Source organism: Phascolarctos cinereus, unplaced genomic scaffold, assembly GCF_003287225.1.
Source record: "Phascolarctos cinereus isolate Bilbo 61053 unplaced genomic scaffold, phaCin_HiC Scaffold_4;HRSCAF=312, whole genome shotgun sequence".
Classification (NCBI taxonomy): Eukaryota; Metazoa; Chordata; class Mammalia; order Diprotodontia; family Phascolarctidae; genus Phascolarctos; species Phascolarctos cinereus.
In genome coordinates, this window is record NW_027555847.1 from 407,786,398 (window position 1) to 407,813,016 (window position 26,619).

Sequence of the window (26,619 nt, forward strand, 5' to 3'; positions counted from 1 at the left end):
AGCGTACTTCTCCAAGTCTTTCAAGGTACAACAAGTATGCAAAGGTGAAGTTATGACAATAATAATAAAAAGGTAAGGAGTCCTAGAACAAAGCTGAAAGTTATACAATTGCAATGACCAATCTTGGCAATGGAGACAGGTTATAGATATATACTTGTCTAGTTCCACTGAGAAGTGGAAGACAATAGCTGCTGAATGCTGCTTGTATTGTGGTAAATGGTCTTGTTTGGTTATTTTTGCCAAACTATTTTCCTTTGTTACAAAGAAAGGCTAACTGAACTGTAAGGGTTTATAAACAAAATTAAGTATGATATAAAAAACATAAGTTTCAACTAAAATTTTTAAAGCATACTTTTGGTTATAAAAGAGATAAAAGTGAAAAGTTGCCAATTGCATGACATAAGGATTCATCTAATCTATCTCCCTGATTACGAATTATAGGAATTCTAGGATCAGAAAGGTAAAGTCATTACCTATCATCACACAGATAGTGAGAAGGAGAGCTAGGATTTAAAATCAGGCCCTCTGATTCCAAAACTCATTTTCTTCTACCTATGTTACATTGCCTTCAATTTGCAGCTAAACATATTTGTACATATTTTTTTAACCTGAAATGAGTGTAACATATAGTTCTGATCAAAATTACTTCACCACAGATGAAGTTACATAGCATTAGCCATACAAAATATTTTACTATCATAGAAAAGAACTAATAGAAAAAATAAGTATTTTTGACATTTGTAACTTGGGTTTTTAATATATTATAGAAAGCTTGGGAACTGTCTGAATGAGTATTCATTAACTTTTTGCAGAAAGAGCTAATGTCAGACCTCTTGAAATAGACCTCAATTTAAAAAGTAAGATTTCAAAACTACATATTGATTTCAAAATGCAATATTCACTTGTATTTCTAATCCAAAAAGAAAAATACAAACGTCTTTCAAAAATGATTTCTGGATTCAAGGATTATAAAAACAAGCTATAAAATAATTCACATTAAAAATCACTGAAAAGGAAAATGGTACTAAGCTACACTAAATTTAAAGTGGTTTAGAGTAAAGTTTGACTAGTTCTCAGTCTTTCTTTGTCTGTCTGTCTCTGTCTGTCTCTGTCTCCATATCTCTCTTTCACTCACTCTTTCTCATACATAGAGAGAAACACACATGTGCATACGTGTATATGTTACTTAACAAGGAAAATCAGGAAGTGATAGGGGAGTCATTCCAGGTAGAAATAACTGCATGAGCAAAGGAACAGAACCAGGAAAGCAGAGATCCATGAATAGTGTTTTCTGACTGTGGCAAAGGAGAGTAAAGAAGCTAATTCTGGAAAGGAAGTCAGGGGCTAGAGCACAAAAGGCCATGATTTACAGACTAAGGAGACTAAAGTTTATTCCTTATGTAAGGGGGAGTTATTGAAATCAATTAATTTCCATAAACACTAGTTAGGATTTACTCTATACACAGGAGGAATTCTAAGTTTCAAGTAATTTTTTTTTCTTTTAATTGCAGGGTGGTATGAAATACTCTTTTCTCTGATACAAAAATCTAATGGCTATGTAAATAAATGCTTATACCCAGAACATACTCTTCAACCAAGGACTCAAAAATAAGCCCTTGAATTTTTATTTGAAAAGAAAAATATTAACAATGCCACATATATTTAAGGAAAATTTTTTTAAAAGAGATGCTTTATAACTTTTTAGAAAGTCCTTACAGCAGGCCAGGTAAAATGCATTGAACCATATTTCCAAATATCCATTGACCTGGGATGGCCTAATTAGAGACATTGCAGCCATAGAATACACAAGATGATGACTAATTGAATGTAGGAGGTAAATGAATAGGAGTCAAAGCTGGCTCCATGGTTTACAGCACAGGTTACCATTAGATGTGCCAAGAACAAAAATGGCAAAGTCAGCAAGATGTGGTTTTGGTTTTGGGTTTTACTTTACTTCTTTAAAAAAAATGATGCCTTTTGTTGTTACAACAAGTTCATTTCCAAATATATCCTACCCTCATCTCCTACTGAATAAGAAATTCCTTGTAATTAATATTTCCAAAGAGGTTTAAAAAATCAGTAAAACTAACCAATATGTTTACTTTATTTTACATTTTATACAATATTCTATGTACATAGCCTTCTGTCTTTGTAAAGAAGAAAGACCTTTTTTTCAATTTTTCTCTATGGCTAAGCTTGCTCATTGTAATTACAGTGTTCATTTTTGTTTTGCTAGTCTTTCCATTTATACTATTGTCATCATTTTGTGTAATTTCTTCTTAATATTTCCTTGAAATAAGTATTTCCATACCTCACTGTTTCTTAGAGTGTAATAATAATGCATTGTATTCATGCAACAATTAGTTATTCCCTAATCAATGGGCTCCTACATGGTTTTCCTACTGCCACAACTACTTGATGCAACCTAAATTTGCTGTGTTCCCTCTACCAAAACATCTCTTATAATACTCTACCAAATGGCAAATATCCTTTGATTTAATTATTTTTGAGATTTAATTGGTCCAAGGAACTAAGGATTGAACCATTGATATAGTTTCCTGGTCTAAGTATGAAAATCCCATTTATGAGGAGATGGATACCTCTCAGGAATGACAACTCTGCTGAAAAAACACAGAATTGAGAAAAATGTAGAGGCTGATGAATTGCACCCGGCTGAATCAATTCACTATATTTTCTGAATATCTTTTACATGTTATTGTTAAATAAACTTCCTTTTATTAAATACTAAATGATTCTGTGAATGTCTCACTTATCCTAATCCTGAACTTGAACCAGCTTGTTAGATGTGAACCAGAACTGCTACTATGAGATGCATGAGATCTTTCTTTCTGTCTTAGTCTTTTATGAATATACATATATATATATTTATATATATTTATCTGGCAGTAGGTGTCCAATTCAAAGGTTATAGTTATATTACTAACTTTTAAAATTTTTATGGATAACTTTTGATTTCACATCAATTAATTTCTGAATATATCCCTTCTTTTGCTATCATTAAAAAAGACATTACAATTAATATTTTGATATATAGAGGAGATTTCTTTATACGTTATTTTGCCTGTTTAGGATGTACATCTAACAATGGGATCTCTTGGTGAACTGTATAGACATTTTAGTCATTTTTTTAAAGATACTTCCTAATTGCTTTCTAGAATGGTTTGAACTAATTTTCAACTCTGTCATATCCTTTGATCATTTAAATATTGTGATATATATATATACATTACATATATCATATATATCACATATATAATACATACATACATATACACACATCTATGTATAGATATATGTATACATAGTATGTATTCATAGTATTATGAAATGTATATGTATATATGTATGTGTGCTAACTCCTTAGATATCTTATACATCATACTCTCATTAGAAATGTTTGATGATTTTTCCCCATCTAATAGTTTTCTATCTTGTCCCACATACACTGATTTTGTTTATGAAATGCTTTTCAATTTAATATAATAATAATTATCGATTGCATCTTTTGTACTTGCTTTTACACCTTGTTTGGTTAAAATATTTTTCCTTCTAGTCCTAGGACACAATTGAGAAAGAGACCAGATCAAACTGCCTTCTAATTTTGTTAGGCCTAATCTTCCATTCTGAAATTGTATGATATTGTTTATATGATGTTATAAACTTAATTTCTGTCAAATTGCTTTTTAGTTATACCAAAAGTTCTGTCATTTAGGAAATTCTTCTGTTCTTTTTTTTTTACATTTATTTAACTGAGCTATTGATTTTAGGGTTTTTTTTCCCTTTTTCTTGGTTATCTAGTGAGTTCTATTTATCTATAATTTAAGTTTTTTAGCATGCACCAAAAAGTTTTGATGAATTGTACTTGAATGTAATCACAGGTCTAAAAGTACTATGTCCTTTTAATTTCTACTGTTACTGTTTTGCATAGCTCTATAAAGTTTTCCCTTATAACCATGATGAGTATAGCACTAAATATATAAACTACTTTAGGTCATATAATCATTTTTTAAAAATAGCATGATCAATCCATTTTCAATTAATATCCCTCCAATAATTTGTCATTCTTTACTTCTTTCAAGAGTATTTTAAAATTATATTTATATAAACATTGAGTATGATTTGATCTCTTGACTCCCAAATGTTTTATGCATTATTTATTTTTAATATCATTTGAATTATCTGAATTTTGTTTCCTTTTCTACTATCTCCTCTCAGATTTTGTTACTGTTATATAGAAATGTTGATGATTTTTAATATATTCACTTTATATCTGGCTGCTTTAGGAAATCTATGAACTGTTTGAAGCAATTTGCCAATTCTCTCATGTTTTTTATTACATCAATTGCTAATAATAATAAATTTGTCCTCTATTTTCCAATTTTATTCTTCATTATTTTTATATCTTATTGATATTGTTAGCATTTATAGAATTATCTAATATATATCTAATATATAATGTAATGTATATCAAATAGATATAGATATAGATATATAATAAAAGTTGATACCAAAGCATTTATATGGGGGTTGACAGAGGAATGCCTTCCCAGATCCCATAGATGTGGGTCATAACCACCTACTACCCAAACCTGAGTTCACACAGACTGGATCTGATCTCAGAGGCTAACCTAAAAATGTCATATTCTTTTTGTCTACATATGGTGTCATCCAGAGGGTGGATATCAAATAATGAGCATGTCTTGGTTTTCCTAAATGAGGATTATGTCCCTAAATCCCATTTAAATATTCAAAATAAGAAATACATAACAAGTACAGCATAGTTTTTTTTTTAATTTTGTTTTGCCAAACATATTGAAGAGGGCACAAAGGATTCACAATAGCCCATTTTGAGAGACATAGAAAAGACAACAATTTCTCAAAGGACTTATAGAAGCAATGAATAAATTTAAAAAAAAACATATAAAGCATTCCTAGCATATCCTCTTAAATATACTAACTGCCAATTAAATTTCGGGTTGTCATCAGAGTAGGAGTTTTATTTCATTCTAGTTAAACCTTTGCGTTCCATAGGGTCATACTGAGTTACTGCCAGATATGTAGTATCTCAAGTGATTTTCACTATAGCAAAAGTCAAAAAACAGTTTATATGTCAGACATAGGCAATGCCTTTTCCACTGGTCATGTACTGTCCGAATATTTCACTGCAATAGTGGGGACAGGATCAGAATCAGAATTAGTATCCTCTGCCTAGGAAGACCTAGGCATAAATACTACTTCTATTACATATAGGCTAAAACCCTAGGTAAGTCACTTAACTTCTCAATAACTCAAGCAATCATCTAAGATTATAAGTTGAAGAATGGTTGTTGATCTGTAACAGTTCAAAGATTTCCTCACCAATAGTTCCCTATACTAATGAAATCATAGGTTCAATCCCACTCCCCAAACACAATAGGAGAGAGTACCAAGATCTTGCTCTTTCATGAAAGTTGTGATATTAATTCTTAGTGCTCCTCTGACCATGAGGCTATGGTCAATATTCTTCTTTCTCCAAGAGACATGATACTCATGAAATCCTCTCATCTCTAAATATCTGATCCCAGAACTTTCACAATCAAGGGTACTTTGAAAGGTACCCTCAACTCTGATATAGTCCAAGAAATTTTGGCTCAAGGAACACTTTTGGAAATCATTGACTAGGTAATGGAAACTCCTCTCTCTATATGGAAAAGGTTAGGGTGCAAAAATGTTGTCCGTCAATTCCACTCTTGAGTTGGATGGGCAAGAACATCTGCTTCTGCTTTAGAAATTCTGTTGCTATACCATTAGACTATCGCTATCATCTAAACTCATTAACTCTCTTGGGCTGAATCGACAAGAAAGTTAACAAGAAGCACATTAATCTGTCCTTTGCTTCCTCCAAAGTAACCATTAATGTTTCCCAGGGAAAGGAGACTACATACATAAAAAGCCTTCCTGTCTCAAGCCCCCAAACCAAGGTCTACTCTGTAATGCTCTGTCTTGCCCTTACACTTATAGGTTATCCAAGTGGATGGTTCTTCTCATAAGTGTCCTTTTTTCCCCAAAGTCCCAGCTACTTGAATCACCCTGTGGGCAGCCCCAGTCACTTGAAAATGTCAGGACTTGTCTTTTACCTCTAAAGAAATTGTCAAAGAGTAGGTCCAGAAGAACTCCCGTGACACACACCACCACTGCCAGTCTTATGAATTTACCATACTGTTTCATGATATCAATGTGGATGAAATTTTTAGGGAGTTTTTTTTCCTTATATCAGGTCAGTCAACTAGTAGTTCTTATGTGTATACTATGTGCCAAGCATTGTGCCAAGAACTGGCAATAGAAAGAAGCAAAACCATAGTCTCTGGCCTCAAGTAAGTTACATCCTAATGGTGGTGACAGCATGCAAACAATTGTAACTACAAGATATACAGAGTAAAAAGTAAGGTAGCCTCAGAGGGAAGACGAGGGAAAAGAGGTTTGCTAGAATGACCTCCTGAACAAAATGGGATTTGAGATATTTTTGAATGAGACCACAGTACCCCGAAGGCAGAAATGAGGAAGGAGAGCATATAGATATCAGGGATAGCTAACGAAAAAGCATAGAGTTGGAAGATGGAGTGTTGCATGTGCAGAACAGCCTGAAGGCTAATGCTGCTGTTTCATAGTACATGTAGAACAGGGAGTGTTATCTAAGAAGACTGGAACAGTAGGAAGGTAAAAGGTTGTGATGGGTTTCAAAAACCAAAAATGAGGATTTTTATAACGAATTCTAGAGGTAATAGGAGACCTCTGGAGATTACAGAGTAGGGGTAGCATGTTTAAGAAAATTTCTTCGTCACTTTAGTGGAGAATGGAGAGAGAGGCCAGTTGGCTACTGCATGAAGTGAGTTTACAAATTCTGTTATTTTTCTGCTCTCAGAAAATGAGTAGAATACACCTAATATTTCTTCTGTATAAAATCCTTTCAAAGACTGAAAAGACCTATTATACCAACCTCCTACCAAGTCTTCTCTTCTTCCCACTAAAACCCAATAGTTCTTTTAACTGATTCCTATAAGACACGAGGAAGGGAAGGGAATAAACATTTATACGGTGCTTACTTTGTGCCAGGCATAGTGCTAAATGATTTCACAAATATTATCTCATTCAATATTGTATTTGATATGATATTAAGTACCCTCACTAACCAAGTTTTACCCAGGGCAAAATACAATATTAAAACCATATCTCTTTCTGAATGCTACACCTATCATGAGGCAGCCAGAGATTACATTCACTTTTTTGGCTCCCATTTCACATCGTTGGCTCACATAGAGCTTGCAATTCACTAAAACATCAATATCTGTTCATATGAACTACTGTCAAGACACGCCCTCCTCAGTCTATTCATCTATTGTTGATTCTCTGACTCCAGGTAGAGGACTTCATGTTACTTCCATTAAACTTCATTCTACTGAATTTGGCCCATTGTTCTAGACCACTGGGTTCTTTTGAGATCTTGTTTTGTTACGTAGCTTTGTCACATCTGCAAATCTGATAAGCATGTAATTTATGTATGACATTGATAAATATGTTGACCAACATGAAACCAAAGCCAAATTCCCATGATACTTCACCTCTAGAAAGTATGGTACAGCAGGAGAATTCATGGATTCAAAGTGAGAGAACCTGGATTCTAATCCCAACTACACTACTTATAATCAGTGGGATCTTTGGGTACATTGCTTCACCATTCTTGGCCTAATTCTTTATGTGTTAAGTGAACTAGTAAAACTAAAGCTTTCGAGTTTTCTTCCAGTTCCATAGTCAAGATCTCAGAATTATCTAAATTGGCCTCAAACCACTAGTGACTAGTATGTGGATCAGCTAATTTTGAAACCAATCAAACACAGTATCTCTTCCTCTCTTCTACAAGGATAGTATGAGATATTTTATCAAATTCTTTGCTATTATTACATTATGTTAAAATATGTTTTTGGCATGCCTCTAACATCTTGTTCCAGTGAGCACTCCTTTTAATCTGAATTCTAGAATTTTGTCATACAATCAAGCTCATTAATCTATAGGACAAAGAATCAACCCCTCCCACCTTTTAAAAATGGGATATTTGATCATTTTCACTCCTATGATAAGTACCATTCTCCATGATCCCTTAAAGATCAGTATAAGCACCTCAGTAATCACGTACCTTAGTACAAAATTCATCCAGATCAAATGACTTGAATCCCTTAATGGAAGGCAGTTTCACTTCCTTTTTCTTTGTTTTTCTTTTTTTTTTTTAATCACTGATTTGGATAGAGGAAGAGAAGGCATATGTATCTTATTTGTGGATAGCACAAAAATACAACAGATAGGTGATATGTGGGAAGAAAGAACAAAATCCACATGATCTTGTGATGCTGGAAGACTGGATGGAAACCAACAAGATGAGATTTAACAGAGCTAAATGTAAGGTTCCACTTTTACCTTCAAACTATCAATTAGAAAAATACAAGATTCAGGACAGTATTTTGGACAGTAATTCACATAAAGAAGATAAAGTGTTTTTAGCTGATATCATGATTAACACAATCCAAAAGTATAATCTAGCTGAAAGAAAAAAATGGGGAAAAAAAGCTAAAACAAGCTTAGGCTGCCCTAAAAAAAATCACTGCATTCACACTAAGATTAATATTTAATCTTGTCTAGGTTATAATATTCATAATATATCTTGCATAAAATTTTCATTTCCAGGTTCCATATTAAGAAAGGAATTCTTACAAAATTATGAGAGACTATGAAGTATAGTATATAAAGGGCAAGTTTTTTAATTAAAAAAACCCAGGTTCAGTCCTACCTCTGACACATCTTATGTGGCTATAGGCATTACTTAACCTCTCAGTATTCCCAGAAAATTCTCCAATATCATAAGCAATGGACAAGATACTGATCTGCATTAAGGCACTAAGCCTCCTCACTAGGACATTCTCTACACAGAAGAAATCAGGACTCAGGTCCAAAAATAAGCTAAAAATAGTGGATCACCTTAATAGCAGAATGAAAGTGATGATAGTGGTATATCATATGAAGGATATTTGAAGGACTTTGGATGTTTATCTGGAAAAGATTAAGGGGAATTGTAAAATCTATACTTAGCTTTTTAAAAGGGCTGCATTGTAGAGAAAATTACTTACTATGTCATGCTCCATTGGGGAGAATTAGAACATGGGAACAGACCCAGAGGCAAGATGGCACAGCAGACAGAATATTAGACTTCGAAATAAGGAGACCTTGGCTTGAATCCTGCCTTCAACACTTACTGTATGTTTCCCAGGATAAGCCATTTAAAATCTCTGTTCTCCATTTTCACTTCTGTGAAATGGAAGGATTGGATTAAATGGTCTTTGTGGTTTCTTGCAGATCTAACTCAGTTTTCCTATGATTTCAACTCAAAATAAAACCTCTTAAACCCTGTTTGTCCAAAAATCTACTTCGGGATACCTTGTAAGGAAGTGAGCTTCATATTATGGTAACTATTCAAAGAAATATTGGACATGTATCTATCTGTAAGGAATACTCTATAAAGGATTCCTAAATATGGGTATGAAATCTGACTTTCAGAAAATGAAATACAATAACGGGGGGTAAGCATTATTCAAAAGGAAGAGATAGAATAATGGGGTGAGGAAATTCATGAGCTTGACTGGCATAACATGGTGGAAAACTTGAATAATAATCAAGAGAGAAAAACAAAAACAACCTTAAAATCACCAAGGCAGAAGTAAGAAACCAATGACTATTTCAGTCATAGTGACAGAAAGAACCTTATAGTTAATTTCCTACTATCAACTCCTCATTTTACAAACGAATAAATGTAAATCCCAGAAAGCTTAAGCAACTGCTCATAGTCATGCAGGTCATAGATAAATGAGCTGGGACTACAACGCACATCCTCTTATTCCAAAGATAGGTCCTTTTTCACTAAATCTGTTGACTATTCCAGAATCACATCAGAGTATGGATGAAAACATGATGATCACTTTTCATATTCAAAATTCTCCCAGTTTAAATATGCAAATATACATGTGTATCATTTAATTTTGAATAGAATGTAGCCCACATGAAACAGAAATATGTTGTTGTTTTTTTTAGTCATTTTTCAGTCATATATATGACTTTGTGACCCCTTTGGGCATTGTTTGACATTTCCTTCTCCAGATCATTTTATAGATGAGGAAACTGAGGTAAAGATGGTTAAGTGATTTGCCCAGGGTCACATGTCTAGTAAGCTACAGAGGAGTTAAATCTGCTTCTTGATAGCAGATGGAACATACTAGAGGATTACAAGTTCTTGTAAAGATTTTTATGAATTGATTAGACATTACTTTTGTGTTTATATATATATATTTTTTTATTTTCTGAAGGTCCAGTTCCTGTATGTCTGATCAGAATTTGTTAATGCAAAAAATGGACAATATATTGTGCTCAAAGAACTTTGAATCTCAAAAATATGTGTTGCCCTCTAATAAATGACTATACTAGTCCTATTGAGCAAGTAATCAAAGAACTTTTATTTTAGTATGTAAATTCCTCTAAATTTCAACATATTCTGGACCACTTTAGTCAGTGAACTACATTACATTTGGAAGCATATCATATGTCCTTTAGCAGTGAAGCCCTTCAAAATTTACAAAATCAGTGGTCTCTGCTGACCCAAAGTACTTTTAAAATTATGCATATATTATTACAGTCCTTTTTATGTACCTGAAAGAAACAAGGTAGAGCAGGTAAAAGTGGTTTCAATTCCCTGTAAAGGTTGATAGAAGGCATATTGGTTTCCTCCTGTTATTCAAATTGTGTCTTTGCTTAAAGAAATTCACCAGAAATCTATTATCTATCATTTCTGAAACTTTTGCAAAACAAATCATAAATCAAGCATTTCATTCTGTTCCACAATGAATGCAAGTGAGTGCAAGAGAGATCTAAAGAGTACTCTACATGTTGTTATTATGGAGGGCAATGAATACAGAATACAGTGCTGAGTGATGAAAATACAGAGATGAATATGTGTCAGATATTATGCAGTTGTAGTACAAAAAATACATACATATATGAGGACTCTAGATTTTATATGTTCCATTTAGATGATATAATTACATTTATTTCTTGTACAACTCTATATAATTAAGTAGATTTTTTGCATTCATTTAAGATATCTTTATAGTAATCTTGCAGTTTACCTGGTGAGTCAGCCAATCAATGTAATAATTTCCATTTACACAGCATATTACATTCTATTCCCTCACAACCATTGTGGGGGGTTGATAGTATAAGTACTACTCTTCCCATTCTTCAGATGAAGAAACTGAGGATCATAGTGGTGAGGTGACTAGACGAAAGTCACATAGCTCATATACATGGTAGAAGAAGGAGTATATCTCATGTCTCCCTGGATGAGTGATCAATTGTACTAACTGAGAATTAAATTCCCTAATACATAGAAATTCTTAGCAACTGGTGTGAAGATGTAATGCAGAGAAATGAATCAAGTAATCTCCACATAGCAGATGAAAATTACCCTAATAATTTCTTACACAAACTAAAGTCAATATTCTATTACCACAAAATAGTCTAAAACCTTCCAATTATAATTACTAACTCATTTATTTGGAGTCGTGTTCAAAACTTTGTTTCTGATGGTGACTGAGTAATTTATATCAACCAGCTTTAAACTGTAGTGAGGTTTAGAAATAACAATAGAAACAGGAATGAATTTACTAGATTAGGAGCTCCTGGAGTGTAAGGATCATCATTTCTCAGTTTTACATTCCCACAATTATAGGACCTTGGACTTAGTAGGTACTGAGTAAATCTTTGTGGTATTTATTTGTTTAATCGAATGTAACCTACTAAATAATCTACATTTTAAGAAATTATTTTTCCATTCTACAAAATACATCTGATCAAAAACTGTACTACCTTATAATACTCTTTCTGGACTGCAATGACCTCTGAAAGGCCTAATTTTTCAAAGTGATAATTTACTGCCCCTTTGAAAAATACACATGGCTTTGGCCAACTATTATGGAAACGTTAATGTCCCTGGATGCCTAACAAATTATCAAGAGTATTGGGAGTTGACAGAGCTATCAGAATATAAAGACAATAAGTAGTAATGAAGATCTATTTTAATGTGCATCCTGTGTATTGTCTTGTTTTATATTGTGAGAGATGATCTCTCAGAAGTGAAGCTTCCTCAAACATCTATAGTTCTTGTTAATAATTCTTGATTGTGAAGGTGGAGTCAAGATGGCAGAGTGAAAGCAGTGACTTGCTTGAGTTCTCCCCCAAACCCTTCCAAATAACAATAAAAAATGGCTCTAAACAAATTCTAAAGCAGCAGAACCCTCAAAAAGACAGAGTGAAGCAAATTTCCAGCCCAAGACAACCTGGATGGTTGACCACAAAGGCATATCAAGCTGGGCGGGCAGAGGAGCACAGTGTGGCATGGATGCGCGGGCCACAGCAAACCTGGAGCAGACCTCACAGGACTGAATCTTGGGCAGCTATGGCAGCTTCCAGACCTCTGAACCCACAAACACCAAAGACAACTTAGAAGGTCAGTGGGAAAAGTCTGTTTCTGCAGTGAGAGAGGAGCTAGGTCAGAGCCAGCTCCAGAGCACAGAGTGCAGAGTGCCGGGGCAGTGGCCACATCCTGAGCTTCCAGCCCACAGACTGAGGGGGAATCTAGTGGCTGATAAGAGAGGGATTGCAGGGATCTCTTTGCCAGTGCTGAGGCAGGAATCTCTTGCATTGCCCATGTTTGGATCTGGGTCACATTTCTGGGCGGCGATGCTGGGGTGAGGAGGAGTGCTGGCGTGGAGGACCTTGTAGTGGCTGTAGAGAGGAGCCCCTCCTCACAGTTACAGGACAGAAAGGAGTACTTGTGGTCACAGGCCTGGAAAGGAGTAAACACCTCACCCCTTATCATACCACCTTGGAAGAACTGAAAATTTACAGGTCCCTACAAGTATCTCTGAAAACAGCTGTACAAACCCCTGAAGCTTGGGACAGTACACTCTCCACATTGGAAGCAGACTCTTACCTTAACAAAGAGTTTAAAATTCAAGTAATTGGCAGGATCATGAAAGCAGCAAAAAGAGTCAGACTATATTATCTTACTTTGGTGAAAAGAAGATCAAAATATACAACCAGAAGACAACAAAGTCAGAGCTCCTACATCCAAAGGCTCCAAGAAAAATATGAATCAGTCCCAGGCCTTGGAAGAGCTCAAAAGGGATTTTGAGAAGCAAGTAAGGAAGTAGAGGAAAAACTGGGAAGAGAAATGAGAGTGATGCAAGAAAATCATGAAAAACAAGTCAACAGCTTGCTAAAGGAGACCCAAAAAAATACTGAAGAAAGTGACACCTTTAAAAAATAGCCTAACCCAAATGGCAAAAGAGGTCCAAAAAGCCAATAAGGAGAAAAATGCCTTAAAAAGAAAAATTGGCCAAATGGAAAAGGAAGTCCAAAAGATTACTGAAGAAAATACTTCCTTAAAAATTAGAATAGAGCAATTGTAAGCTAGTGACTTTATGAGAAATCAAGACACTGTAAAACAAATCCAAAAGAATGAAAAATAAAAACAATGTGAAATATCTCATTGGAAAAACAACTGACCTGGAAAATAGATCCAGGAGAGAGAATTTAAAAATTATTGGACTATCTGAAAGCCATGATCAAAAAAAGAGCCTAGACATCATCTTTCAAGAAATTATCAAGGAAAACTGCCCTGATATTTTAGAACCAGAGGGCAAAATAGAAATGGAAAGAATCCACGGATCTCCTCCTGAAAGAGATCCCCAAAGGAAAACTCCTAGGATTATTGTAGCCAAATTCCAGAGTTCCCAGGTCAAGGAGAAAATATTACAAGCTGCCAGAAAGAAACAATTCAAGTACTGTGGAAACACAATCAGGATAACACAAGATTTAGCAGCTTCTACATTAAAGGACCTCAGGGCATGGAATATAATATTTTGGAGGGCAAAGGACATAGGATTACAACCAAGAATCACCTACCCAGCAAAACTGAGTATAATCCTTCAGGGGAAAAAACTGTCATTCAGTGAAATAGAGGACTTTCAAGCATTCTTGATGAAAAGACCAGAGCTGAATAGAAAATTTGACTTTCAAATACAAGACTCAAGTGAAACATGAAGAGGTAAACAGGAAAGAGAAATCATAAGAGACTTATTAAGATTGAACTGTTTACATTCCTGCATGGAAAGATGATATTTGTAAATCAGGAGAACTTTGTCAGCATTAGGGTAGTTGGAGGGGTAGAAATTATATGTATGTATATAGATGATATATGATAGATAGATAGATAGATAGATAGATAGATAGATAGATAGATAGATAGATAGATAGATGAGGGCACAGGGTGATTTGAAGATTTAAGGGGTCATATCTGGAGAATAAAATTAAGGGATGAGAGAATATTATACTAGGAGAATAAGAAATGGAGAGGTAGACCGGGGTAAATTATCTCACAAAAAACCAGAAAAGAAAAGGAGTGGAGGGGAAATGGGGGAAGGTGAGAGGGAATGAGTGAATCTTATTCTCATAGGATTTGGCTTAAGGAGGGAATAACATACACATTCAATTGGGTATGGAAATCTGTCTTACCCTACAGGAAAATAGGGGAGGAAGGGGACAAGAGAGCAGGGGGATGATACAGAGGAGGGCAGATTGGGAAAGGGGGTAATCAGAAGCAAATACTTCTGAGGAGGGACAGGGTCAAAAGAAAGAATAGAATAAATGGGGGGCTAGGATAGGATTAAGGGAAATAGAGTTAGTTTTTCACAACATGTCTACTATGGAAATGTTTTGCATAACTGCACATGTATAACCTATATTGAGTTGCTTGCCTTTTCAATGAGGGTGGGTAGGGAGGGAGGAAGGGAGAAAATTTGGAATCCAAAGTTTTAAAAACATGTTTAAAAAAAAGTTTTCATATGCAACTAGGAAATAAGAAATACAGGAAATAGAGTACAGAAGTCTATCCTGCCCTACAGGAAAATAGAAGGGGAAGGGGATAAGAGAAGGGGAGAGAGATGGAAGAGAGGCCAGACTAGGGGAAGGAATATTCAGAATGCATGCCATCTTGGGGTGGGGGAAGGGGTGAGATGGGGTGAAAATTTGGAACTCAAAATCTTATGGAAGTAAAAGTTGAAAACTAAAAATAAATAAATTTATATAAAAAAATAATTCTTTATTGTTGCTTTCAAAATCCTCCCCTGCTCAGACCCTGTTTTTAAGTCCCACCTTGTCTTGTCTCTGGGCAAACGGTAACTACCTTTGTTCTAGATTTCCATGAAAAGATTGTGCCCCTGAAAGCCCAGGCAACGGGATAAGGGGAAGAGGGTTAGGGAGGAAGAGTTCAAGTTAGGGTATAATAAGCCTTGATTTCTGTACCAAACTTGTACTCTCCTGGCCTGAAATGGTGACTAAGAGGGTATCCTTTCTCATGAGAAAGCAATAAACTCCTTTCTACTTTCAAGGTATCTAAGTCTTTGTTTTTATTTTTAAGTGGTCTCTGTCCCACACAATATCAATGGGAAAGATTTGAATACATAACAAAGAAGGATCTTTTTAGAAAAGGACAAAAAGAAAAAAAATCCTCCTTATATTGAATTTGAACTCAAGCATTGTTGCTGGTTTTGTAAAATATTAATCAGTGTGTCATGAAATTATAAATGTATGAGAAACAAAGAAATTATCTAAATCAACAGTATTAAAACACACCCAGCAAGGGAGGGAATGGGCAGTCTTCTAGATTGTTGACTGTTTAATTTTAAGAGAACAATTAAATAAAGAAATCATTTTTTATTCCACAAAAATAAAGAAAGCATTATCATTGTACAATGGGAGTAGCATTTGTTCTACCTAAAGTATACCAGCACCACAGCACACCAGAGGCATTTTATAAACATTTAGATACAGGAATATGATTCCCTTTCTAATTATAAGAGTAGATTTCATGCATTATCTGAGGGAAAGAAAATGAAAAATTCATCCTAAAGCAAATTTTTTTCCTGGAATATCAGATAGAGTTGCATTCAAGAAATCTGAAGTATTTTAAAGCAAGATTGTCTGGGTGTGGGGGGAGGGGAAGAGAGGAATAAAAAGGGAAGGGGAGAGAGAGAGAGACAGAGACGGGGGGGCGGGGGGGGAATGTCTTCCAAACTAAGATATTTTACTTTTATTAAAAGAAATCATGCTAAATTGAGAAAGAGAGAGAGAATGTTTTCCAAACTAAGATATTTTACTGTTATAAAAAAAATCATACTAAATTGACAATCAGTCTGTTAAAAATACAAGAGAAATTTCAGTTATAAACACAGGACTGAGCTGAACTCTACCCAGTAGAGGTAGGAGGCATTACATCCACATATTTTTTTTTCCAAATATAGCTACCTAGTTTTTCTCACTTTTCATCACCACATGAATATGTATATACACACTACAGTTGCCTCCATTATAATGTCAAAGTTCAGGGTCAAACCTAGTTAGTATGAGAAAGGGCCTGGAATGATCTAGCACTGAGTATAGTGCCTAGCATATAATAGGTGCTTAATAAATGTTTGGTGACTGATTGATTGACAATCTATAGTTTCCTGTGTCCTCTGGCTTCCTTAATTCAAGACTACACCTGGGCACATTTACACTTGTGATAGAACTGCAGGGGCATTTTCTAGTAGTTCTCCACAAAAAGTGTTTGTGAACAGGCCAGAATTTTATCATTCTGTAAAACAACCACCACTATCATAACCATGGCCACAAGTAAGTCTAAAGCAGATGCTAATGGAAAGAAGACCAAGAATGAGGATGAATCATAGATGAAATTGGCATGGGTATTTGTTAAACCTAGTCTTCTAAAACCAGAAACCAAAATCAAAGAATCACCTGCAAAGAAAACAGCCAAGATACCCCAATGGGTAGGAGAAAGGCTGATGCTGAACAACTCTGTAGAAAAATGGAGTTGCTCAAACAGACCAGAGACAAAATGCTGAAGATGCCAAGTGAATTGTGTGAATTTTTGATATTTGTATATTTCTTATGACTATAATTTTATAATCCATCTTAATTATGTTTTGTAAGAATTCCAAATTTTGTTTTAGTTTGGTGGGAAAAAAATCCTAGCCCAAAGCTCCAGGAAAATACTTCTTCCATAGGCTTCTTCCTCATACCTTACTTACTCTTAGCATGTTTTCTCAGCTCATGAAATGACACTCAAATACCCTTCCTATACATTCCTTCCACTCAAATACCCTTCCTATACATTCCTTCCTTGCACAAACTCCTTCCCCTCTGTCTATTGCTCAAGGACATAACAGTGCTCATCTGTGACTAACTACCTATATAGAAACATAGTGAATTTTTTGAAAGTTTTAAATTTAGCACAGGCTCTGAAGCCATTATTTCCCAATCCCCACACAGTGGATGCCAATTAGAAAGAAAGAATTATTTTAACTTTTAAAAAAGGGGTATTTAATAAGGTGGCATAATAAAATCACTCATATATAATATTCCCCCAAGCTCTCACAAGTACATACAAAATTCAAGGGAATATGGGCTCCACTTGGAGGATACAAAGAGCTGAAGGGTAATTCACAGGTGCTGGTGGCTGGAAGTGATGACAGGGAATCATATGATGAGGTCTAGAGGTTTAGGGATGCTGGGACCCTAAAATAACAACTCACGGGTCCTGTCCAAAAGAATTCGACCCAAATCTTCTTTCAGCTAGAGACAGTTTTATTAAGGATAAATTATACAGGCCAGACTCTTAAGGAATCTGAACATTAGTGATGCCTGTAAGGATAAGCAGGCATGAGGAAGTCTCTTGGGGACCAGGGTGGATCTTATATACACTCAAATAATTTTGGGTTGTCAGAGAAGGGGCTGGGAGAAAGATACTGAAGCTGGGGTGAGTTTAGGGAGAATTCTGATTGAAATGTCTGGAAGGTTGAATAGGCAATGGGAATAGATAATGAAGGGTATTGGAAGGAAGAGATTTGAATGGCTTCTTGAGAAGATCAAAGGTCAGAAATATACTAGGGCTTCATTAGATTTTCAAAGGGAGATAGGGAGAGTCCAAAAGGAAAAGCCATTGAGTGGAATATAGCCTCAGGTAACCCTTTGAGACCAGAGTGAGTTTAAAGGTTTTCTGGGTCCCTTAGACAAATGGGACCCAAATTCATTTTAGGGCAAGGGGCAAAGGCCTCAGCTTGGGCCCATACATTATCAGAAGTACTTTGTGGGGCCCCTGTGAAGCTCAGAATAGATATGATTTAGCTTTCTTTTGAGGTCTTTATTGAGTTGTGAGGGTACCTTGCATCAGTAGATCTAATTTGTTCTTAACTCTCATGCACATTGTGCCAACAGATACTGCTATTCCAGGGATGCCTCTGGGATATGTATGGGGTACCTAAATCTTCAAAATTTTTGAAGTTCACAGGGATATCAAGGTGAGGAGAGGAAATGGAAAATCTCTCCTTTCCATACCATCTAGGTAATTCCTCTTTGGGGCTTAGCGGAAAATGTTTCCACAGTTTCTACTTCTACTTCTGCTATAATGCCAAATTTTTAAACTAGCTTGTTATTTCTATCCAGGCCTCACAGAGCATGACCAATCAATCGTAATATGCTTGCTTTGTGGTATCATTCCATTTCATCCAATGGCTGGAATAATTTTGTTCCTTCCAAATTGAGTAAGAAACACTAATTTTACACACTTAATCTAAATGATTGATTGATTCAGTAAAGATTTTCCTACTTGATAAAGGTGTCAGGGTAGGGTTCTTAATTTTGTATGTCACTAGATCCCCTTGGAAGTCTAGTGAGTCCCTCTTCTCTTGAATATCATATATTTTTAAGTAATTGAGGGAAATAAATTTCAATTATTGGTAAATGAAAATAAGGATGAATTTGTTTCCATCCAAGTTCATGGACCCCCTAAATAGACCTAGGTCTGTAAACCTCATTTTAAGAACTACTGATATACAATATCCTGTGAGTTACATTAAGTGGTGTGGAAACAGTTGGATTATTGAATTTATCCCTACCCTTACACAAGTAATGTAGATACGAAAAAAAAATTCCTTCATGAAAAATCAGTTTATTTTTTCAATCAACTTACTAAATATTTACCAAGGGCTTACAATAGCAAAAAACTATTTCAGGTACTATGAGGGGATACCAAAATAATAGACATTGATTCTTTCTTCAATTAATGGAACATACATTGTACAAGAGGTACATGTATGTGCATATTCATGTATGTATGTTCCTCTTTTCCATCATGTACATAAAAACATAATTTAATTATAAAATTAAATAATTCATCTGATTTTGATAAGAATTTACAGAGGATTCAAATATTTCAGGAGTAACATTTGTGTAACTTGAGCCAACCATAGCCTCTCTAGGTTTCATTTTCCTCACCTGAAAAAAAATATGTATGTAGAACCAGATGAAAAATCATTATTCTCTAGAATGTTATATATATATATTCCAGAATAAATTGCATGAACATTCCATAGAGATGATCCTTGAATTCATGTATCTTCGATAGGTAGAACATTTAGTGACAAAGAAGAAAATAGCATTGATAGTGGAGGGAAGCAGAGGGGGAAAGATTATCTGCTTACTTAACAATATTGCCTAGGGCATCCCCAAGATATTTCATTAAAAATCACTTTGCAACCTACCTTAGGCCGGAAAAAAATTAGCAATAGATTGATGTGATGAAATCAATTTAATGGTTATATACGTTTACAAAGTGCTTTATACATTTTAAAATGATATATTAATGAGATGTTGTTAATATAATTAATATCAAAATTAGCAGCTATGAACTTGAATTACACAGGAAAAATCTGTTCCAAGCAACTAATACTGATATAAGACAGCTGGCCCTGAACTCTTGGCATACAGGCTATTCCTTGGAAATATGCCTATGAATATAGTTGATGCTGACATTAACCAGACATTAAGGTTGAATAACATCTTACCTTACATTTCTATTGCAATTTCTATGCTTTTATGTATATTATCACTCACACCTTTCCCCAGTATATGATTGTATTACCTTGTTTTGACTAAAACATAAAAAAATGGCTGTCAATCAGCAAACATTAGAAGACTTTCAAACTTAGCCATGATACATACATTGTGAAATGTTCTAAGTGAAAATATCTTTTGAATACAGCAAAAAAAAATTGAGATTATGGCACGAAATTGTTTTAAGCAGTCTGCAAAATTAAATTAAAACAAGCGTAAGTATTCATATATGTCTTCTGCAATAGAGAATGGGACCATCTAATGTGTGTATGGCACTATATCTCTATCTTACTATTGATTAATCTATTCACCTATCTCTACCTGTATTTTAGTTGTATTTAAATAAATCTATAAATGCCTTCTTTCTACTTATTGTCTAACTGCTGACATCTATTACCATTTTTCATCCTCCCTCCCTTCCCCTTTTCCTTCCTTTCTTCCTTCCTACTTTTCCCTCCTTCTCTACAAAAGCCCTGTGCCTCATCTTGGCATGGATGTAACCTTGAGGTTATGAAACTTATACCAATAGAACACAAGGTGTGGCAGGTTCTTCTACGTTGGAAAGGCTCCAAGTATGATCTTGACATATGATTGTAACTGTTGTCCCAGGATTAGACTGAATAAGTACGGAAATGCTCACCATTAGATCTCTGGGTGATGAAGTCTTTAACCATGCCAGTCTATAGAATTAATAAAAAATATAAAATAGCTGACAGTCCTATGCTGCTTCTTTCCATTTTAGCAAGATAAAGTGCCAAAAAGTGGGGCAAAGGGAACTAAGAATAAAATAAAATTTTAGATTATTAACGAACAATATTTTAGCTATTACAATTAGAAAGCTTACTGTACTCTTTGCCCACTAAAGAAGTCCTCAATAAATAACCAGTCAGTTAAAAATGCAAGACAAATTTTGGATATGAATACAAGGCTAGATGAAATCACAAAGCTTGATGAATTCCAACCAGAAGAGATAAGAAACATTTACACTCTCAGATTTTTTTTCCAAATATAAGCCCAATATCAGGCATAAGGTTGAAATCAAATAAAGGATTTGATCTATATTCATATTAACTGTTTGCTATAAATGAAACCAAAAAGCAAATAATTTGTAAGTAAATGTAATGGTGGTTCACAATTTCTCTTTGGAAACTGGACAAAAAGATCATCTAGTACAAATCCCTCATTTTGCTGGTGAGAATAAAAAGCTGAAAAAAATGTGACATTTTCAATGTCACAAAAGTGACTGAGCTAGGATTTGAACCTTTATTCTCTGACTCAAGTCTAGAATACTTTCTACTCTAGTCCATTGCCTTTTAATTAAATTGGAAAAAGGAAAACAGATATGCGTGAAATGGAACAGTTCTGCCATTATTATCATAGTGGTTTATTTTTCTAACCGTAAATGAGAATTGAAAAATCATACCTAGATAAGAAGTGGAAGTTGTACTGAAAAAATATGCAGTGAAGATAGGTAAGTGTAGCTGACCCAATGCATACAAGAGACAATGTATCTGGAGAGTCAGATGGTTAAAATAACTAACAAAAAAAAAACAGTTTATTGTAGAGGGAAAACAAAAAAAAACTTGTTTTTCTACCTCTATAACTGAGTTCAGCGTTGTTATTGTTGAGTTGCTTTAGTCATGTCTGATTCTCTGTTACACCATTTTGGGGTTCTCTTGGCAAAGAAAGATACTGGAGTAGTTTGCCATTTCCTTCTCTAGCACATTTTACAGATGAGGCAAACTGGGTTAAGTGACTTGTCCAGGGTCACACAGCTAGCAAGTGTCTGAGGCCAGATTTGAACTCAGGTCCTCCTGACTCCAAGGCCACTGCACCACCTAGCTTCCCTTGAGTTCAAGACAGGATGATCTCATTTCATTCCGTGGTGTTTGTTAAGTGCATCTCCATTATTCTTTCCACCTGTCTGTCCTGAGCCTCTCAGAGGAGAGGAGGAGAAATTTTAATGGCTGAGAGCTACATTGGGGTAGCTTGGGGTGTACTGGCTAGGTTTCTTTCTCAAAGACCAAGCCTTAAACCCAATTCACTCTGGATCTCTTGGACTGGACAACAATAGGACTGTTATTTTGGGGTCCTCCTGGCTCAGAGTGAATGTAAATAGTAACTATTTCTCTTTGGGCCAGCAATCCTATGGGTCTTCCTCTCTCAGTTTGATTTTTTTTTAATTAAAGGGGCCATCCCTTGACCCACTTCTTAAAGAGGCCTATTCACTAAATGGGCATTGACTCACTCAAAAGTGAGAACCTGAAGAGACCTTAGCTTAAAAGGTCCAAGGCCTCCCACTGCATACTGGGTCACCTTTAGTCATCCTGATTGATGTTTGGCTACTGGACACAGATAGCTCTGGAGGATAAAGTGAGACTGGTGACTTTGCACAGCCCTCCCTCATTCAAATGAAGGTCAATTGCAAGCCATGTCATCATCTCCCTGATGTCATGGTCCTCTTCAAGAACAAAGGACAAACCACACAGCTTAAGCTTCTCAACTACAGTTTCATATTTTACCATGTTTACAAATATATCTTTAATCGGAAATATCAGGGATCCCACAGTTTGAGTGGACATCTTACAGAGGATTTACAGGAAGACATGGACAAGAACCACATAGGATGGGCAGATACAGAGGGGATTGTGATCTGCCCCAAATGAAGGCAGTGTCCACACTGATGACAGCATAGATCAAGTAAGGTTTGGAAGTGTCTTGCCAGAATTTCTAACACACTACAGCTAAAACAAATTCACTAAATATTTCTCTCATCCTGATGGAATCCTAATAAAACTGTCCCCAGACCCACTATTCTAACTTCCTTATGGGCCTCACTGAAGAGCAAGCATGTCCTGATTTAACTACCCAATCTGGCTTTAACCACTCCACTGCTCCCAGACTGAACCATAGGCCCCACTGAACAGCAGGCCCACTGTCTCTAGCTACAGTGCCCCCAGACTCAATACAGCCACTGACCCTACCTAGCTACTGCCACCCTGACTTAATATACTAACTTCCTCATATATGCCTCACTGCCTCACTAGAAAAGCAGGCACGTCCATGAGCTCATGCCCCACTAGAATGGCAGGTGCATCCATGTGATGGAATCCCAGCCACTGCCTCTAGCTAGCCACTGCCCCCAGACCATTTCCTCATATTTCCCACAGAAACAGCAGATGTGTCCATGCACTCAACCACAATCACATCTATTTAATCTCAGACAGTACCACAATAGCCATCCAGTCAGAAAGTATCACCACCGGATGCCTAAGCAGGATGAGGACCCCAAAACAATAGAAGGGACTTTCCCTAAGTAGGTTCCTGCACAGTAATAGCAAAAATAGTTGAATTTACGACACAGAGAGGCTTATTATAATATCATTACTATATATTAATACCCTCCCAACCCAGTTTGGATTTTTTCTGCATGCACTGTGGATAATCACATGTGCAGTTCCACATAGGCTGAGATCCATCCCCTATTACCTAATCCCTTGACAAACCCCTTCTGCCTTTTAAATATTCATAATTTTGGTTGTGTAATCAGCATCATTACACTATAAAATTACCTGTCTTGTCTTACTGAAGTTGCTGGTTTCCCTAAGGAGTCCAGCCTGCCAGAGGGTGTACCCCTCAATTAATGTCTTTACTTGAAGGTGAGATGGTCTGAGTCTGTGAATTCATTCAAGATGACCCCCACAACATATCATGAAACCACAACAATCCTACCTACCCTCTGTTACTCTTACACATAATTTGTACATCCAGATTTCTGATGTACATCACCATCAGGCTATGGATATTGAAATTATTTTAAACCTCTCCTCTTGCTCTATTAACCTTCCTATCTAAATGATGAACCATCACTTTTTCCTTCATATAGTTTGATTCTATCCTTTAACAACCCTTCCTATAGGGTTTTTTAATTATGACTTTAATCTTTTCCTTTGTTCATTTCCCAAGGATCCTCCATATGTCTCAATTTACTGAGCATACTGGGACAGAACCTCTTACTGTACAGAGATTCCTCTCACAACTTTCTAGATATTATGATAGGATGGGTAAGTTCTATTGTCATGTTCAAATGGACTAATTAGTATTATGGAACCGTACTGGCTCTAGAATTGCGGATTTGGGCTCAAATCCCACCTGACACTTACTATTTTTGTATCCTTGGTAAGTCACTTTACTTCCCTGGGCTATAGTTATCTGTAAAACAAGGGGATTTGACTTAGGTGATGATGTCAGATGCCCTTCCAGTGCTAGATCTATGATCCTATTATCCCCTCCTCTTTTCTTCATTGCCATTCAACAAAAGGTCTCTAAGAAAAGGATCCTTACTTTTAAATCCAGTAAACTTCAAATGTTCACATATTACATATTGTTTATATCATCCAAATCAGGAGCTTTACTATTTGGAGAAGTGGTATAGTATGCAGTTTGAGGGGTGTGTGTATGTGTGTGTGTAAGAATGAAGAGTTGGGGAGAAGGGGACTATGACATTGGCCTTAGAGTCTGAAAACTTGCTTTTAGTCCCAGATCTTCTATTTGATAGTCATGACCTCAGAAAATTCCCAGCCTTTCTCTAACCTTCAAAAGACTCATCTATACAATGGAGATGTGAGATAGCTAAAGAGATGTCCTTAAACAGGAAAACATGGAATCCTGTCATATCTTTTATATCAACTGGCTTTATAACCAACATTAAGAAGGCATCCCTCTAAGAATTAAATTGCTGAGAAGCTTCCAATCTATACTGTTAGAAGATCTCCCTCAGGAAATCCTTAAAATTATAAATTCATAAGTACATTTTAAAATGGGAATAATAATGCCTATAATAATACCTACAAATCTCTCAAGATAATGCATGCTTTTTTTTAAATTTTAAAGTATTATACAAATGTGAACTAAGATGAATATTATTAGGTAAAGTATATTATCTCAAATATATAATAAGTGTAAAATTCCCTCTAGACTGTCTGTAGTGACCTCTAAAACCATGTCATTCCTCCTTTCAAAACCATTCAATTAATTATGGTTATTTAGTATGAAGACTGCTTTTAGACAAGATGCCAAAAGCAATAAACTACCTAACTTCCCGGCCTGTCACCTCAACTAGAATGAATATCTTTCTATATCTTTGACTTTCCTATTCAAGCCTCCTAATTCTGAAGACCACTGCCCAGGGAACACAATGTCACTCTGCCTGACCCTGAGAAGCTCGTCATCTAAGAAGGTGAAGATTATTATGTGAGTCCCAAAGGAAGCGGGTCTCATTTATCCTAATGAGGAAGACCTTTGTGCTTCCCTAAAGACAGCTTTTCCTTTACTTCAAAAATTACTGAAAAAGAAATTTTGAAGTCTGGAATATTTGCTCTGCTTCTAGAAAGAGTGAAAAAAAAGCCAGATATTATTACAGCTGAACTGTTTACTTTTCCTCAAGCACTGTTCATGCTATTATGAAAAGGGGAGATAACAAACATTTGTACTCAGTAAGCGTTCCCATAAAGTAATTCACTTCAGACCAGAAAACTCAGACATAAGGACCCAGCATAAGAAATAATAGTTAGTGTGGCAGAAGCAATTGGGAAAAAAATAAATACATATGTTACATATCTATCTATCTATCTATCTATCTATCTATCTATCTATCTATCTATCTATCTATCAGAAGATAGCAAGGAATAATATTATTGGGAGAGCATAGGCATAGCAAAGAATAGAAAAGAAGTGCTATTTTCATCAGAGTGTTCATCAGAACAGAAAAAATAAATAGATGAAGAGTTCTAGAAATAGGACACAAGAGAGTCACAGTGGCATAATGATAATTTGGAAGTGATAGGGAATGTCTGTTATCGAGACATATAAGCACAAATCCAACATGATGATTCAAGGACTCAAGTTAACTGTAAAAGAGTTAACTTCATAATTCTTTCAGTATACCAGAAAGTCCCTATACTAGAAAAAATGAAAATGAAAGTGCAATTTGAAATTTGCTTTTCCAACTCACTTTCTTGGAGCTCTGTCCCTGTCAAATGCAGAGAAGATAGCTATTTACTGACTTACCTTCATACTGATTTCAAAGGCAGAAACTTGATTGATTTACTGAAAAGAAACTCAATAGAGAGAACTGCTATTCTAAAGTGATAAAACCATCCCATAATTTGTGACAGAAAAGAGGGAAGTTTGGATTATGTAACATAACATGCCTTGAGTCTGGCCTCCCCTAGACTTGAGGAGAACAGAATTCTCAGGAAGGATAAGTTGGATCCAATTCATTAAAATTAGTCATGGAAAGTTATCTACACATCAACAATGAAATTTTGAAGACAAAGGCACAAAGAGAAACAAATGCTAGAATCAAGAAGAAAATGGAACTTGTCTACAAGGATAGATGTGGTTGCAACTGATTAGCAATTGTTAAGAATAAAATCAGTAGAATTAAATATGAGAATGGGCTAATACTGGTGAAGCAAACTGAGGAAAACATAAAAGATTTTATTTTGTTTG

General features: G+C 35.4%; 1 protein-coding gene across 1 annotated transcript in view; it reads right to left on the reverse strand.

The window, feature by feature from the left end:
* Positions 1-26,619, reverse strand: part of SEMA5A (semaphorin 5A) — a 627,229-nt gene that overhangs the window by 246,706 nt on the left and 353,904 nt on the right.